The following is a 6,780-nucleotide window of genomic DNA, read 5'->3' as shown; positions in this document are numbered from 1 at the left end:
CTGAAGGGAAAGAAGAGGGAAGGGAGAAGTGTTCCAGAAAAAGTAAAACATAGGCACAAAGGCCTGGGGACAACCTTAAGAGTTTTTGGCAGGTGAAGTGCTGGCTGGTGCTTCTCAAACTTAAATGTGCATACAGATCACCTAGAGACCTTGTTAAAATGCAGATTCTGATTCAGCAAGTCTAGGGTGGGGCCTGAGATTCTGCATTTCTAACAAGCTCCCAGGTGATGATAACATTTCTAGTTCACGGATCATCCTTTGAGTAGCAAGCATGAATAGATAGATCTGTGTAGAAAGGAAGCTGGAAAACAGGTGAGGGACACATCCTACAAAAGCACTTTGAGGAATCTGGGATTTGTTCTTAGTGCAGTGTGGAGATACTAAAGAACTTTAAGTAGGAAAGGAATAAATCATACCGGCAGTTTTAAAGATTACGCTGGCTACTGTGAGGGTGTGTGTTTGGGAGAGGGGAGTATGCAGAGACAGAGTAACGTCCAGTCCTGTATCTGATATCTTGTAAGGATAAGTCACCTATAAATTCTTGGTCAGATGTGATGAGAAGCAGCGGCCAGGTGGGAAAGCAGAATGGTAGGCAGTGGTTCTGAAATTTGAACAGGCAAGGAAATCACCAGCAGGGCCTGAGCATCTGCATTTCTAGCCGGTTCCCAGGAGATACTAATACTGCTGTTCTGGTCTGGGATCATACTTTGAGAACCACTGGTATAGTGGAAAAAGCAAGGCTTTGGGAGACCATACCGACATGAAATCAAACCCCAGACCCACTACTTCCTAGCTGCATGACTTTGGGCAAACAAAAAAATTTTAACTCTTTTAGTCTTGGGTTTATTTGTAAAATAGGAATATAATACTAAACTTGTAACAGTGTGGTGGAGTACTGATGGTGGTAAAGATTAAATAAAGTACATAAAGCACTTGGCACATAGCAGGTGCTTGATAAGGCAGAGTGGCCTTGTTCTGGGTTGTAATGGAAAGCAGGACCAGTGAGTACACTGCAAGGAGGGAGATGTAGGAGATGTAAGGAAACTTCCAATAAAAGAGCTATTCAGCCAAGGAAAAAGCTATCACTATGAGTGAATCAGAGAGAAGCAGATGACCATGGAAGGGTCATAGATGATATCCCTACCTCAGTGAGGAAAGATGATATCCCTACCTCAGTGAGGAAGGTGAACCAGTAAGTAGCCTTATGATCTCCCTTGAAACTCAAGAAATTCACGATTCCTTTGACAATATGTGACATTCTATCAACCCAAGCATCCTAAAGGTAGAACATAACAAGGTAAAATTCCATGCAGAGTTGGGTTTGATAAAGACCTTTTTTGAAGAACTTCAGGGGTGATGTAATCCAGGAGTCCAGAGAGGGGAAGTGACATACCCATGGTCACACAGCAAGTTATCTGCAGAGTGAAGAAAGTCCAGCTGTACCAAACCTGGCACAGTAGAGTGCTCAGAGGTTTGTCACCAGTGGGAGCCACAGGACAATGGGACAAATTTTTTTTTTTTGACAATGGGACAATTTGAGGTCATAATTAGAGGTGTCCAAAGAACTGTACTGCCATAGATTTTTTTTTCTTTCTCTTTATCCTCCCTGTCTAATTCTTGTCCTCTTTGATTCTTTGTCTATTTTGTTCCTTCCTAAATTCAATGCTTTTCTACTAATAAACAAACCACTGTAGTCAGTTTGGTATTTATCCTTTACTTCCAGATTATTTTGAAAAGAAAAATGAAGGCAGACTAGTTCTACTAAATACTAAAATACAGCATAGAGGTATCCAAACTTTTGATACTGGAGAAGACAGACAATACTTAAATGTACAAACTGAAATAGTAGTAGTATTGAAAGACTATATAGATATACTTTTAAACAATCTTGACATGGAAAGTTTTCCAAAGATGATACAAAATCCAGAAACCATAAAGAAATAAGATATATAGAAAGAAAATGAAAAACAAAAACAAAAACAGCAAAAAGAAAATCAAAAAAGAAAAAGATAATTTTGGTAAAGATATTTACCACACACCTGACAAAGAACTAATTGCTTCAATATACCATGAGATCTCAAACCAATGAAGGATAAATAACCCAAAAGAATATAAATGGGCAGTTAAAAAAAATTCAAATGGTAAAACATAAAAAGATGCTCAACATCATTCATAATTAAAAAAATGAACATCAAAATAATGACATCTCATTTTTTAGCTATCAGAGTCACGAAGCTTTAAAAAATCTGAAAACACTAGATATAGGTAAATTGGTAAAGTCTTTGGGAAAGGCAATAATATATACTTAAAAGGGAGATAGAACTATTACTGAAAGATTGCCAATATAAGTTATTAAGTAGCAAAAAAAAATAAGATGCACAGCAGTGTATGTAGAGCATAATCTCATCTGCCTAACTAAAAAATTTAAAGCATGTACCAAAGCCAGAAAAAGACATCGCAAGAATACTAGATAAAATATTCCTCATAAACAAAGATTAAAACCTCCTTAACAATATATTAGAAAATCAAATCCAGCAACATATAAAAAGGTTTATACATCATGACCAAGTGGAGTTTATCCCAGGAATGCAAGGTAGGCTTAATATCTGAAAATCAGTTAATGAAATATACCATATAAATATAAAGGACAAAACCCCACACAATTATCACAACAGATGCAGGAAAAGCACTTCACAAAGTCCAACACATATTCATGATAAAAACTCTCAACAAAATAGGAACAGAAAGGAAGTTCCTCTATTAGATAAAGGGCAGCTATAAAAAACCCACAGCCAGCATCATACTCAATGGTGAAAGACTGAATGCTTCTTCCTAAGATGAGGAACAAGGCAAGGATGTCCACTCTTGCCATTTCCATTCAACACTGTATATAAATGCAACGAATGTGCACTAAAGCAGGGGTCCTCAACCCCCGGGCCGTGGGCTGTTACCAGTCCATGGCCTGTTAGGAACCAGGCCGCATAGCAGGAGGTGAGCGATGGGCAGTCAGCCAAGCTTTATCTGTATTTGCAGCCATTCCTCAGTGTTAGTATCGCCGCCTCAGCTCCACCTCAGATCATCAGGCACTAGATTCTCATATGAACACCAGTCCCTGGTGCCAAAAAGGTTGGGGACAGCTACACTAAAGCAAATAGTTAACTGATTAAAGGCATCCAGATTAAAAAGAAGTAAAAGTGCTTTTATTTGCAGATCACGTATGTTATATCTAGACAATCCTAAAGAACCCATAAAACAACTACTAGACTACTCAAGTTGAACAAAGTCATAGACTACGAAAGCAATATGTAAAAATTAATTGTATTTCCATATATTAGCAACAAACGATCCAAGAGTAAAATTAAGCAAATAGTTCCCCTTATAACAGCTTCAAAAAGAATATTTAGGAATAAAAAATTTAAAAGGACTTGTATACTTAACATAACAAAAACATTGCTAAGAGAAATGAAAGATTTAAACTGGAGAGACATTCCATGTTCATGGATGGGAAGACTCGGTACTGTTAAGATGGCAACTCTCCCCAAACTGATCTACAGTTTCAATGGAATCCCTACTGAAATCTCAGCAGGCTTTTTTGGAGAAAATGACAAGTTGACCTTAAAATTTGTATATAAATACAAAGGACCCAAAACATCCAAAACAACTTAAAAAAAAAAAAAAGAATTTACACTTTCCAATTTCCAAGCTTATTATAAAGCTATAGTAATCAAGACAGTGTGGTAAGGATAAGCATAAATATCAATGGAACAGAGTTAAAAGTCCATACATAAATTTTTACATTTACACTAAATCAACTTTCGACAAAGTTGCTAAGGCAATTCAATAGAGAAAAGACAGCCTTTTCAACAAATGGTGCTTGGACAACTGGTAGCCATATGCAAAAAGATGCTCAAAACATTTGCAAAAATTAGCTCAAAATGGATCATCGACCTAAATAGAACAGCTAAAACTATAATACTTCTGGAAGAAAAGCTAGGAGAAAATCTTTGTGACCTTGGGTTAAGTAAAGCTATCTTCGATATAACATCAAAAGCAGATCTACATTTTAAAAATTGATAAACTGGATTTCATCAAAATTTTAAACTTTATGTTCAAAAGATATCATTAAAGAAATGAAAGATGGGCTACTGACTGGGAGGAAAATCTTTGCAAATCACATATCTGATAGGGGACTTGTATCCAGAATATATAACTTAATAACAAGAAGACAAACAATTCAATTAAAAAATGAGCAAAGGATTTGTATAGATATTTCACCCAAGAAGATATATAAATGAGTAATAAACACACGAGAAGATGTACAGTATCATTTGTCATAAGGGAAATGCGAACCAAAACCACAATGAGATATCACCACACACCTACTAAAATGGCTAACCTCAAAAACACAGACAATAACAAGTGTGGATGAAGATGTGGAAAAACCGAAACCCTTATATCTTGGTGGGAATGTAAAATGGTACAGCCACTTTGGAAAGTCTGGCAGTATCATTAAAAAGTTAAACACGAACTTAACCATACGATCCAGCAATTCCAATCCTAGGCATTTACCCAAGAGGAAAGGAAATATATGTCCACACAAAGCCTTGTACGTGAATATTCCTAACAGCTTTAATCACTATAGTTCAAAACTGGAAACAATCCAAACACCCAAAATGTAGTGTAGCCACAGACTAGAACACTATTAAGCAATAAATAGTGAACTACCAATTCATGTTATAAAAACAGAAGACCCTTGAAACTACGCTAAGTAAAAGCCAGATGCAAAAGTCTACACGTTGTATGATTCCACCTACGTGAAATGTCCAAAAAAGGAAAATCTATAGAGACAGAAAGCAGATCAGTATTTGGCTGGTTGTGGGAGCAGGGATTGATTCCAAGTGTCAACCCCTCGACTGCAAGGGAACTTGTTAGGATGACAGAAATGTTCTAAAACCTAATGTCATTGTGATGATAGCTGCACAAGTCTACACATTTACTAAAAATCATTGCACCGTACACTTAAAATGGGTAATTTTATGGTGTTAAATAATATCTTCATAAACCTGAAGAAAAAAAACAACAACAGCTAAACCAGCTAAGGGAGGTATAGATGAACAAGTTTGGCAGTGTAATGGTAATTGTTGAAACTGGGTGATGGGTTGTTGGCGTTCATTATATTATTTCTTCTACTTTTGTGTATTTTAGAAATTTTTTGTAATAAATTTTAAATAGACATTTTTATGTGTATAAAAATATTCTGGAGAAATATTTTTTAAAAATCAGATTATTTCTGATGTGACTTTCTTTTTATTTATAGCTTTTTTATGCTAACTTTTTTCCATATACATGGGTCAACCATATTCAAAATAAATACATTTATATCTTAAGAAGAGGAAGGAAATAGCTGCATGAGTTCTCCTGAGGATATACAGAAAATGGGAGCTATAACGTAAAAACAATGCAGAGGGGATTCTGGCACCATATGTGTGGATAACCAGACTGGATCAGCAATTCCTAACCTCAGAGAGGGTGTTGCAAACCCGTCTGAGAATCTTATAAAAACTGCAGACCCTGCTCCCAGGAAAAAAGCTACAAAAATGCAGAATCTGATGTGTGACTCTTGGAGGAGCGAAGACTGAGAAGTTCATGGGCCCTTGTTAAGACCCCTGTACTGGATACCATCTCAACCTTTTGTGATTCTTTGACCTCATTACCTGTGCAGCCCTGACAGCCTGACAGACGATGTTCTACCCACAGTATATTTCTGTAAGATAGTTAGGGAGTGGAGAAGTACCTGTTTCTTGGGAAATTCCATTGTATTTTCCTTTAATTTTTTTTTTTTTTTTTTTAACGCGTACAGCATCTGGTATTCCTAGGTGGTCTCCCATCCAAGTACTAACCAGACCTGACCCTGCTTAGCTTCCAAGATCAGATGAGATTGGGCACGTTCGGGGTGGCATAGCTGTAGTCCTTTAATTTTTAATTGATCACCACCAGGAACTCTCATGTAAGGTTCAGCCTGAAAAGTCAATTAAGTATTTGGCAAACATCTTTTGTACATTCAAAGCCATGAAAGGAGTGGGAGTCCTAAGAGATAGGAACCAGCCCATTCAATGTTATTTTATTTGGTTTTCGTGTACAAGATGGCAAAGGTAGCATGTCAACGAACAAGGTGAACAGGGTGAAGCCCTTTGTGCTGTAATCTAACACCCACCATTGGCAAAGATATGGGTGATCTGGAAAGTTATAAAGCTCAAGAGACCCAAGAATCAAGGTCTTGCCTCCCTATCTGTTTTATTCTTGGGGGCCAGGCATGCAAAAACAGCTGGGACTAAAAAGTACCCCCTCAACCTCCAAAATTTGAACAGCCCAGTTTGAAAGGTATGAACCATTAACTTCTTCAAAGAAAAAAGGAAGCTTCCCTTGAGAACTGAAAATTATTTCAGTCACTCACATTTCTCAGTGACCAGCAGTTAACCTTTTCTTTTCTGTAGGCAGTCTGCAAGGCAGTCTCCTTTCCCTTATATAAATAGCATCACCTAGTGATACAGTTTGGCCAGTCTGAGCAGTCTTTCTGGTTCCTATTCCATGCCTTTCCTGCTGCAAAAGCAGTACCTTCCTCAACAGTAAGCTAGACTTCTTCTTTTTCCTTCTCAAAGGTAGACTCACCATTTTGAGAACGTGCAGTAATTGCTCCCCAGATCAAGAAAACACACACAGAGAGGGAGAGAGGGAAGGAGGGAGGGAGAGAGGGAAGGACGGAGGGAGAGAGGGAAGGAC

At 37.4% G+C, this 6,780-nt stretch overlaps 1 protein-coding gene and 1 pseudogene across 2 annotated transcripts in view; both read right to left on the bottom strand.

Annotated features, from left to right (window-relative positions):
- Positions 1–6,780, bottom strand: part of TM9SF4 (transmembrane 9 superfamily member 4) — a 49,907-nt gene that overhangs the window by 36,393 nt on the left and 6,734 nt on the right. The window lies entirely within an intron of this gene.
- Positions 5,852–5,970, bottom strand: LOC111731625 (annotated as a pseudogene).

Source organism: Pteropus vampyrus, unplaced genomic scaffold, assembly GCF_000151845.1.
Source record: "Pteropus vampyrus isolate Shadow unplaced genomic scaffold, Pvam_2.0 Scaffold388, whole genome shotgun sequence".
Taxonomy (NCBI): domain Eukaryota; kingdom Metazoa; phylum Chordata; class Mammalia; order Chiroptera; family Pteropodidae; genus Pteropus; species Pteropus vampyrus.
This window is presented reverse-complemented; position numbering and strand designations above follow the sequence as displayed.